At 40.6% G+C, this 12,092-nt stretch overlaps 1 pseudogene; it reads left to right on the top strand.

Moving 5' to 3' along the window:
* Nucleotides 1–9,810: 9,810 nt before the first annotated feature.
* On the top strand, nucleotides 9,811–10,258 carry LOC103161470 (annotated as a pseudogene).
* The last annotated feature ends 1,834 nt before the right edge of the window (nucleotides 10,259–12,092 follow it).

Genomic DNA, 12,092 nt, shown 5'->3' with positions numbered 1-12,092 from the left:
GGAGAAGGATGGAAAGAAGATTAAGAATTCATGATTTATGATATGAACCAGAAGATCTCCATTTTGTCACTCGGATCTACAAGGTGTGTGTAGCCTCTTCAACTAACTGTCTTTGAAATAAGAAAACCAACAGTTCTTTCTATTTTATGTTTGAGAGAACAAATGTCTCAAAATTTGACTGACTGCAAGGCAGCTGGTTGCATTTGTAATTGAGCCAAGACATAACTGCACGTCTTCTCATTCCCCGGCTCTACTCTGTCACTTGGGTTTCTGGGAAACATTTGGCCTAAAAAACCCTTTTTGGAAATTAAGCTCAGACATTTAGAGAAACAGAACTGAGTCCTTCGGGGTTTGAAGCTCTTGATTTGTGTTAGGTATATTGCTTTTAAGGACACATCCCTGTGTGGGATAGAGACACGTTATTAAATTTGGGGCAAAAGAGCTGTAACTTGAGTAGCAATCAGTAGGCATTTTGTACGATGTTTCAGTGACCAGTTGTACTGAGATACATCATCAAGTGTAGTGAATATCTGGGTTTCATTTTGTTTGTTTGCAAGTCCAGGGATTATAATGGTTATTCTAATTTCCAACAGTTGCTGGTGGGAGCTAATGTTAACTTGAGTTAACCACATATTGTCCTAAGCACCCCACACAGACCATTTTTATTTTCTCAATGACTGTAAGAAAGAAATACAGCTGGGCAGTAGTGGCACACGCCTTTTATCCCAGCACTCAGGAAACAGAGTGAGTTCAAGGCCAGCTTGATCTACAAAGTGAGTTCCAAGACAGCCAGGGCTACACAGAGAAACCCTGTCTCAAAAAAACCACCCCCCCAAAAAAAATATAGAAAACAGAAAAGAAATACGTGAGGAAAGTAAAGCTCATTGGTCCATTTTGTGGTGCTAAAGGTCAAACCCTGGCCCCCATGCACAAGTGCTCTAGACTGAGCCGTGCTCCAGCCCTGCTCAAATAGAAGATTCTTTCCCCACAAATGGTGATTATTCCAACAGTGGTCATCAAATACTCTATTCCTTTCTAATTTGAATGCTCAAATATAAACAATATTAAAATTAAGGGAGTTTCTGGAATGTATGTTTTATTACACTGATTCTCATACACTGTCAATAACTTGTCTGTGTATGGGTGTCTTGAACTACATGTTGGCATCGTTAGGCAAAGCATTTCTAATTGTTCTTCCTATATTTAAAAAAAAAAAGTCTCGACATTTATTCTCCAGAATAAACTTGAGAGTATTAATAAATTCATAATAAATTCTATGTAGATTTGAGAGACTTGTTGATTCATATGTGATGACACAAGTTCGATCCCTGGTGTATGTATGCCTCTAATCCTAGCACTTGTACAGTAAGATGGGAGGTGGAGACAAGAGGATGTTGGAGTTCCTGGGCCTCTTTTTTTTTTTTTTTTTTTAGTTTTTTGAGACAGGGTTTCTGGGGCTTTGGAGGCTGTCCTGGAACTAGCTCTTGTTGACCAGGCTGGTCTCGAACTCACAGAGATCTGCATGCCTCTGCCTCCCAAGTGCTGGTATTAAAGGTGTGCGCCACCACCGCCAGGCTTGCTCCTGGGCCTCTTAACCTATGCAGGGTATCAGAAACCAGAGACCCTGTCTCAACAAGGTAGGAATAGAGAAGTAACTCCTAAAAGTTGTCCTCTGATCTCCATGTGTGTGCTGTAGGACATAACTCATGCACACATACATACAAATAAATAAATATTAAGAATTCACATTGGGGGAGAAGGAATGGGGGTAAGAGAAGGGAGAGGGAGAGGGAGAGGGAAATTACATGTGAAACAAGCCTGTTCCCTAACTTGAATTAATAATAATAAAAAGAGAGAAAAAAAAGAATTCACATACATGTATAGATAGATATGTATATACAAATGAACTTTTGTGTAATTGTTAATTTAGCTCTCCAGTTATAATTGGCTGACTTCTTTTTGGGAAAAATCATACATATATCATATATACACATTGTTTTCCTTTTTAAAATTATTTATTATTGTATGTGTGTCTATGTGTGGACCTATGGGCATGTGGAAGTCAGAGGACAACTTGCAGGAGCCTGTTCTCTCCTTCTAGCATGTGGGTCCCAGGGGGTTGAGTCTCTTCCACATGTCCCCCACTCTTCTTTAACTTTTCTACCATGAGCCAAAGTAGAATGAGGCTCTCACCAGACTCTGAGGAGATTCATGAACAATGCTCTAGGCCCTCCAAGACTGAACTAAACAAATTCTCTTTCTTTATAAATTACCCAGCTTCAGGAATTGTAATGGAGCCACATAAACTGTACTAGATCAGGAAGTGAAAAAAATGTACTTTAGAAATGCAATGAAAAAATAATCAAGAGATTTTGCACGTTGAAGGCTAACAGTGATACATGGAGCTGGAGTCAGGAGTATATCAAGGTGTGAGATCAGGTGACTAAGAAAAAGATGGCCTGGGTAGCAAAGGAAGCAACAATTAAAAGACAACATGAAAAGGGAGAGAATTACTTGAATACAACATATCTAATAAGGGGTCAGTGTCCAGGTATATTAGAAACTCATAAAACTTGATAGCAAAAGCTCTATGTTCCAATTAAGAAATGGGCAATGCACCTGAATAGATATTTTCCCTAAGAAAACAAACAAATGGACAACAAGTGTATGAAAATGTGCTCAACTTCACTAATCATCCAGAAAACATTAATTTAAGTTAGAAAGGTAACTCAGAAGCATTTGTGCTTTTTTTTTTTTTTTTTTTTTTTTTTTGAGGACCCAAATTAAATTCCCAGCACCCACAACCATCTATAACTCCAGTTCCAGGGGATCCAACACCCTCTTTTGACCTCTGGGTACCAGACACACACGGTGCACATACACATATGTACTCACACGCATAAAATAAAACAATTCTCAAAAACGTTTTTAAAGAAAATAAAACCCAATATCACAATGAAATATAACCTCTATCTTTTGGAATGGCTATCATCAAAAAGTCAAAAGGTGGTCTGGAGAGATGGCTCAGCGGTTAAGAGCACGGGCTACACTTCCAAAGATCCTGAGTTCAATTCCCAGCAACCACTTGGTGGCTCACAACCATCTGCAATGAGATCTGGTGCCCTCTTCTGGTGTGCAAGCATACATGCAGACAGAACACTGTATACATAATAAATAAATAAATCTTTAAAAAATAATTTAAAACTATAGCATTCATATACATAAAATACATAAATCTTTTGAAAACAAGTCAAAAGGTAATAAGTGTTGGTGAGGATTTGTAGAAAAGGGATTCTTTATATAGTGTTAGTGGAATATAAACTGATACAGTTGTTATGGTAACAGTATAAACATTCCTCAAGAAAATTAAAAATTTAGGGCCAGAGAAATGGTTGAACAGGTGAATGTACTTGCCACAAAGACTGATGACCTGTGTTCAGTTTCCCAGGCCCCTCATGGTAGAAAGTTATCCTGTGACTGCCGCATGTGTTTACCGTGGCACACACAGGATGCATGCGTGCACATATACAAAAACAAAGGAATAAATGATGTAATTTTAAGATGGAAACTTTGTCATTCGATCCAGTTTTATCACATACACAAGGGAAAGGAAACTGCACCCCCATATTTATTATGGCATGAACTCATAATAGGCAGATATACAATCAGGTTATATATCTACTGATGGTTGAGTAGATAAAAAGATGTGACAAGCATAACAACAGAATACTGTTCATGCTTTAAAAAAGGAGATTGTGCCATTTATGACAACATGGAGGGCATTATGCTACATGAAATAAATCAGCTATACCAAAACAAATACTTCACTTACATGCGAAATCCTGAAACGTTGAACTCATGGGATATAGTAGAAAAGTTATTCCCATGGGGCAGAGGTAGGGGAGATGGTAGAAGGTAGCAATTTTTCAGTTATAAAATGGATATATTTTATAGACCTAATAATGCACCGCATAATAACTGCGGTTAAGAATGGTGGATTGTCTTCATGAAATGTTCTATGAGAATAGATCTTAAATATTCTTACCACACCACATGCAAGGTGACAGGCACATTAATTTGACTCTGGTGATCATTTCATGCTGTATCCTGAATATCATGTACTACTGAAATACGTACAGTTTTTACTCTTCAGTTATGGCTTGATAAGTCTAGTGGTGTAACTGACAGGATGGGCAGCGTGGAGAAAAGAACATGGCTGAGGAAGGTGATTTGTTTAGCACAGGTAGGCTGAGGTTCTGGAGAGCCAAGTGTGAGTTTAAGACATTGTGATACTGGGCTCGAACACAGATTCACAGATGGGGCAAACACCCCCATCCTGTGCACGGCTGGAGTGAATTCCTTGGGGATTTTTCAGGGGTCCTGGAGAAAGGGAACAGCATCATGAACACTCACAGTACTGCAAGCTGGCTATGCTCTGGCGTTGGTTGCCTGTCTCCATCTGAGCTGTAGGCAGGCTTTGTTAACTCTGCTCCCTTGGTGGTTTCTGTTGTGGGAATAAAGCTGCGGTTGGACTTTGAGTTTGTTTTGTAGTGAAAACAATGTGATCCATCCAGCGCACACAGAGCTTTATAGATACAGACTACATTTCATAAGTGACCCCATTTTTTTCTCTTGTTATTGTGCTAACCTTGTGAGGTGGAAAAGAACAAGTATCATTGAGGAAGTCACTGCCTAGTGTGTTTGAAATTTGTGAACATAAACTAGGTTGTAAATCACAAAGCTCAGTCAGGTATTCTTTTTTTCAAATATAACATATACATATATATATATATTTTTAATTTTTGAAAATTTTACCTGGCATGATGGCATGCACCTGACCAACATGGGAAGAGGCTGACAGATCTTGGATCCTGGAGTTTGAGGCCAGCCTGGTCTACAGAGCAAGCTCCAGGATAGCCAGGGCTACACAGAGAAACCCTGTCTCAAAAACCATAACAAAACAACACAAAATTTTTTTCCGAAATTTTATACAATGTATTTCACAATTACCTTCACTCCTCCTTATAATTGCTCCAAGATCCACTCCCACACCCATCCCACTAAATTTTGTGTTGTTCATATATTTCTGGGTCTTGGACAATCCTCCAAAAAGTGATGAACCTGTCAGGAACTACACCCCTAAAAAAATGACTTTCCCATCCAGAGAAGCCATCAGGCATCCACAGGCATTCAGTTACAAATGGGGAGTCTTTGAAAGTGTTGACTGGCTTATCTTGTACAGGCCTTGTGCAGACAACCACAGCTGTTGTGAGTTCACGAGGGCAGTGGGCTTGTCATGTCCAGAAGACACAGTTTCATTCCAGTAGACTTTGGCTTCTGTCTCTTAAAATCGGTTCACCCCATCTCTGCACTGGCCCCTGAGCCTTATGGGGAGGTTGGTATATACACCCCATTTGTAGCTGAGCACTCCACTGACATTACCTGAACTTTGATTAGCTGTGATTCCATTATCCACTACACAAAGGCATTTCTCTGATGAGGTCTGAGAGCTGCATTAATCTGTGGAGAGAGATAAAAATTTAGAGTGCATTTGGCACTCTGTCCACTTAACCAAATAATAGAAGTAGATTCACCCTTGGGCCTGTAAGCACCTCAGTTGTGAGTTCTTGGTTGGATTTAGTGCCGGGCATCTGTTTCCTCTTGTGAAGCAGGCCTTAAATCCAATCAGAAAGTGGTTGCTTACTCACATAGTATTCATGCCACTATTGCACGAATGGGGATATCTTTTCCAGATGGTCATTATTGAAGTTCACAGGATTCACAGCTGGCATTTTTCCTCCAGCGGCCTACACAGCACCTCCCAGTACCATGAAAGCTGCCCATCGAGACAGACACTTCCTGGTCAGTACCAACTTGATTTTTCCATGTCTATGAAAAATGAGTGTGATGTCTTGAGCAATATGACCCTACCATGGAGTCCTGGTTGTATTGTTTTGGAGTCTCTGGAACACTTGGCACTGGACTTTTCATTTGGTAACCCATAGCTTCTGGGAACAGCAAAACCCTCTGTATATGGTAACTCCAATTAAACTTTTATGTTTGTTTGTTTTTTGAGACAGGGTTTCTCTGTGGCTTTGGAGGCTGTCCTGGAACTAGCTCTTGTAGACCAGGCTGGTCCAGAACTCACAGAGATCTGCCTGCCTCTACCTACTGAGTGCCAATTAAACTTGTAATAACATATGAAGTATATAAAATAGAAGGTTTACATATGGCCTTTTCAAACATCCTAAATGTTTGTTATTCTTCCCTCTCACCTTTCTTTGCTTTGCCATCCAGATCCTCTCCCCACTTAATTGTCCTTCCCATGATTTCTATTTTCCCTTAATATACCCTATGTTTTACTACCTCTCCTTCCTTAAGATATCTCTTCTCTCTCCCCATCAGTGATCCCTTTCTAGTTTTCTGGATTCTATAGCTACTCCAAATTAAACACACAGATCTAAATATTTAACCCTAAGATCCACATTATTAGTGAGACCATGCAACATGTATCTTTCTGAGTCCTGGTTACCTCACTCAAAATGATGTTACCTAGCTCCATTCATTTACCTGCAGATTTCGTTTTTCTTTACAGCTGAATAGAATTCTATTGTGTATAGAAGCTAGGCTGTTTCACATAGCTATTGTGAAAAACCATGAACATGGATGAGCATGTGTCTCTGTAGTAGGAAATAGAGTCCTTTTGGGTATATGCCCAGGAGTTGTGCAGTTGAATCATTTGGTAGATCTATTTCTAGTTTTTTGAAGAACCACCTTACTGATTTTCATAGTGGCTGCACCAATTTGCATTCTTAAAAACAATGCATCAGGAGCCCTTATTTCCCCCACATGCTCCCCAACATGATGTGGGTTTGTTTTGTTTTGTTTTAGATTTATTTTATTTCCAATTTGTCTGTCTTCTGTCTATTTGTCTTGTATGGATACCTGTACACGAGAGTAAGTGCCCAAGGAAGCCAGAAGAAGGCATCAGATCTCCTGAAGCTGGAGTTTCAGGTGGGAACCAAACTTCGGCCCTCTAAGTCACCTTGCCAGCCTCTGTCTTTTGTTGCCTTAATCTTAGTCACTCTGAGGAAGGTTAAGAGGAAATCTCAAAGGAGTTTTAATTTGCACTTTCCTGATGGCTAACTTTTAAAAAATATTTCTTAGCCATTTGTGTTCTGAGAACATATCAGTACCACAGCTTGTGTGTGTGTGTGTGTGTGTGTGTGTGTGTGTGTGTGTGTAGGTGGTTGTTATTTTTCAAGACAAGGTTTTCTCTGTGCAGTCCTGGATGTCCTGGAACTCACTCTGTGAACCAGGCTGGCCTGGAATTCAGAGATCCACCTGCCTCTGCCTCCTGAGTGTTGGTATTAAAGGCCTGTGCCACCACACCTTCAGAAAAGTTCTTAACTGAGCCTGAAATGGTCTCTCTATTCTAGAAGTTTTAGGTTTGACATTGAGATCTTTGATCCATTTGGAATCAACTTGTGTGCAGAGCGAGAGAAAAGGATCGAGTTTCATTCTTCTACATGTAGTTATCCAGTTTTCCCAACATCATTTGCTAGAAATGCTGTCTTTTCTCCAGTGTTTTTGGCATTATATATGGTTTCTGTAGATGCTTGGGCTTACATCTAGGTCCTCAATTCTCTTTCATTGATCACTGTACCTGGTTGTGTGTCAATACAATGCTGTTATTACTACTGTGGCTCTGTATTATAGCTTGAAATTAGGAATAGTGGTACATTCAGAAATGTTTTTATTGTGTAAGACAGTTTTGGCTATGTAGAGCTTTTTAAAAAATATTTATTTATTTATCATGTATATAGTGTTCTGCCTACATGTATGCAGAAGAGAGCACCAGATTTCATTATAGATGGTTGTGAGCCACCATGTGGTTGCTGGGAATTGAACTCAGGACCTCTGGAAGAGCAGCCAGTCCTCTTAACCTCTGAGCCATCTCTCCAGCCCCAGCTATGTGGAGCTTTACACATGAATTTTATGATTGTTTTTACTTGATTTCTGCTAAGAATTGTCTTAGAATTTTGGTAGGTATTGCATTGAGTTTATTGTTAGATAGCTTTGGTGGAATGGTCATTTTCACAATATCAATCCTGCTGATCCATCTTTTGATGTCTTCTTCAAATTCTTTCTTCATTGTTTTAAGTTTTCATTGTATAGATCCATGCTGGCTAATTTTATGTCAACCTGACACAGGCTAAAATCATCTGAGAGGAGGGAACCGCAGCTGAAAAAAATGCCTCCAAGCCTGTAGGGCGTTTTCTTAATGAGTGATAGATGTGGGAGGCTGTTGGGAAGCAATCTTTTTGTACACTGTGAAGATGTGTCTTTGCCAAGGCACCTTCTGATTGGTTTAATAAAGAGCTGAATGGCCAATAGCCGGGCAGAAAGAGGCAGAAAGTGGGACTTGGGGGCAGACTGAGAGGAAGAAGAGATGACTCTAGGCATGGGAGAGACGATAGAGAACATGGCAAAGAAACGGGAAGTACAAGATGGAAGAGAAGTAAAAAGCCCAAGTCAAACATAGATTAATATAAATGGGTTAATTTAAATTTTAAGAGCTAGTGGGACAAGCCTAAGCTATAAGCCAGCTATGTGGCTCAGTTGGCAGAGTATTCCTATCATGAACAAAGTCCTGGGTTCAGTCCTCAGCACTGTGCAAATCAGGCGTGCTAACAGAAATGAGAAGCAGAAGGATGACGTGTTCATAGCAAGTTCAAGGCTGACCTGGGCTACCTGAGCCTCTGTTTCAGAAGGAGCAGGAGGAGGAGGAGGGTCAGATGAAGAAAGAAAGGAAGCACTTGTAAAGATGGAGACATATAGCCATATCCTATCTTAGCCTCAGTCTAGCCAAAGTTACAGAGCCCCACTGTCCTACTGAGTCATCTAGAGTGGCCGAGTCAGCAGGCTGGAGGTAATATTTTTGTTATTTAAGCTTTGTTTTGGGTGGGGGTGCTGGAGAAATGGTTCAGTGATAACAGCACTGGTTTTCTTCCAAAGGACCCATGTTTGATTCCCAGCACCCGAACGACAGCTCATAACTATCTGTAACTCCAGTTCCTGGGGTTCCAGTATCCTATTCTAGCTTCCCCAGGTACCAGGCATACACATGGTATACACACACATATACAGAAAATGCCCATACACATAAAATGCAATAAAATACATAGTTATTTGGGTGTTTTAATGAGACAGAGTCAGATGTACACTTGGTATACACACATACACACACACACACACACACACACACACACACACACACACACACACACGGACAAAATGCCCCTACACATAAAATACATAGTTATTTGGGCGTTTTAATGAGACAGAGTGTCTAGTCCAGGCTAGCTGCAAACCAGCTAAGTACCCTTGAACTTCTCATCTTTCTGCCTCCACTCCCCAGGGCAGGGATCACAGCTGTGTGCCACCAAACCCAGTTCTTGGAGATAGAAAACTTTAAGAACAACCAGATGTGGAGTGCACATTCACAGCACTCAGGAGATGGAAGCAGGAGAATCAGGAATTTTAGCCCAATCTGGGCTAAATAACAGACCTAGTCTCAACTGAAGAAAAGAAGAAGAAGAAACAGAATAGAGCTAGAAGGAGAACAGAACTAGGCATGCCCTGCACAGAGTAGACACTAGAAGACTTTTTTAAAATCCCTGAGGACTCCCCACTTCCCTCTAGCTGCCTTCTTGTACCCCAACGTGTGTTCACCTAATCTCAGTTGGTCTGCCAGAGACCTGAGCATGAACCCCAGTCCCTCTCACAGTCCCCTTCTGATCCAACAAAATGAAAGAAACTATCATGATCCAGGAAAAACTCGCCAATCTGGCCAAAAGTGCATATTGGTGGAAAGGAACTGTTCACAGAAAGAAGATGGTTCATAGTACAGCCACAGAAAATGATGACAAACTTCACTTCTCTTTAAAGAAGTTAGGTATAAACAATGTCTCTGGTATGGAAGAGGAGCAGTGATCCATTTTAACACCCTAAAATTCAAGCCCAAAACACTTCCACCGTTACAGGCCATGCTGAGACACAGCAGCCAACAGAAATGCTTCCCGGTGTACTACAGCAGCTTGGTGCAGACAGCCTGACTGGTTTAAGGAGAATGGCAGAAGCTCTGCCCAAACAACTAAGAAATGGCGAAGTATCAGTTGCTCTTGGAGAGGAGGAGGAGGAAGTTGCGGGCCATGTAGAGAATTTAGATGAGGCTTCTATGAATGGGACAAACTGAACTGAGGCAACTTGTGGAAAAGATGAAACCTGGAGAAATTACTGTGATTTCATGCCATGACTGCTTTCAGAAATTCTCTTGTTTATGAATCCAACAAAATCTAGATCTCTAATATTTTCAAGTCTAAGCCCCTTGGACACTGAAGCTCTTTTTGGTCGTTGTTTATGCACAATTAATTCGTTGTAGTAAATTAAGCTGAAGAGGCCTGGGAATCAAGTTTGAAAAAAGGTTAATAAAATTCTTTGCCTAGTTAAAAAAGAAGATGAAGGAGGAGGAGGAGGAGGAGGAGGAAGAGGAGGAGGAGGAGGAAGAGGAGAAAAAGTAGGAAAAGGTCCTAGATATTACAGCACAATCCTTGAAGGAAAAGGGTTGGATTCTCTTCAGGGTCATGGGGTACTCATCAGTCCCACCATTTTAGCACTGCCCAGCCTTAGTTGTTTTGGTGTGTGTGTGTGTGTGTGTGTGTGTGTGTGTGTGTGTGCTCACGCGTGCACGTGCAATTGCACTCAAGTATGTACAGGTACAAACTGCTAGAGATAAACTCAGGGCTATATATTAAGTACATGCAGTACCATTGAATTCCAAACCCACCTCTTACTGTTTTTAAATTTTATCTTTATTTTCATTTATGTGTTTGTGTGTGCATACCCATGGAGACCAGAAGAAGGAATCAGATTCCCAGGAGTTGCAGTTACATTTTATGTCACAGATTTTTGTTTTGTTTTGTTTTGCTTTGCTTTGCTTTTCAAGATGGGATTTCTCTGTATAGCCCTGGCTGTCCTAGAACTCATTCTGTAGACCAGGCTGACCTTGAACTCGGAGATCTGCCTGCTTCTGTCTCCTTAGTGCTGGGATTAAAGATATGCACCACCATGACCCAGGTATGTTGGAGATTTTTTTTTTAAGTGAACAGGGAATGATGTTGAATGAAAGGGATCAAGGATAACTTTTAAAATGTTTCTCTGTTGTAGTGTGTGCTGTTCTTTTCCCTTAGACAAGTCCAGTTTTACAATGGAGACTTTCAGGAAGCAGATAGTGATGTGGTTTGTTTCTTGGGGACTATATCTTCACTTGGTTTTGTTGTTGACTCTGGGGCTCTCATAGCCCACACTGTCCTCACACTCTCTATGTAGTCAGAGATGAACCTGAGATTCTACTTCTTTTTGTTCCTCCTGCCTCTGTCACCTTAGCTTTACACTGTGTGCCATTCTGCCCTGTTTTAGGTGGACTGAATTCAGGGCTTTCTGTGTGCTAGGCAAGCACTATCAAGTGAGCAACATCTCCACCTGTGGCAAGGACTGTAGCCTATTTATAATGGTAAAGTGTTAGTTTTCTACAGAGACTTGAAATACAACTTATAAGGATGCATTTATTTTGCTATGGTTTCAGGTGTTTCCATCGAGGGCTGCTTGGTTCTATGACTTTAGGCCTGTTAAGGTAGAACATCATGGTGAAAAGCATGTCAGCAAAGTAAAACTGATCATATGGTAGCCACAGGGAAACAAAGAGACAGGTTGGCCCAGGCATGGTCCCAATATCTTTAAGACCACACTCCTAATAGTCTAACTTCCACCTAATGTCCTGCCTCATAAAAACTACCACAGGCTGACTACTTTGGTATATAGACTGATGGGGGACAGATATCCAAGCTATAACATAAATCCTAGCTATTCCTACAGGGATACTGAGCTCTACTTCTGAGAGGTTTAGGCATTCAATACATGTTCATGTATTTTTGACTAGATAATCTGAGTTGCCCTTGGTTATAATTCAAAAGTCTTGAAGCAGTCCCAATTACTTCTTCTAATAAAAACTAAAGATATCACTTAAGTCC

Source organism: Cricetulus griseus, chromosome 5 (genome assembly GCF_003668045.3).
Source record: "Cricetulus griseus strain 17A/GY chromosome 5, alternate assembly CriGri-PICRH-1.0, whole genome shotgun sequence".
Taxonomy (NCBI): Eukaryota; Metazoa; Chordata; class Mammalia; order Rodentia; family Cricetidae; genus Cricetulus; species Cricetulus griseus.
This window is presented reverse-complemented; position numbering and strand designations above follow the sequence as displayed.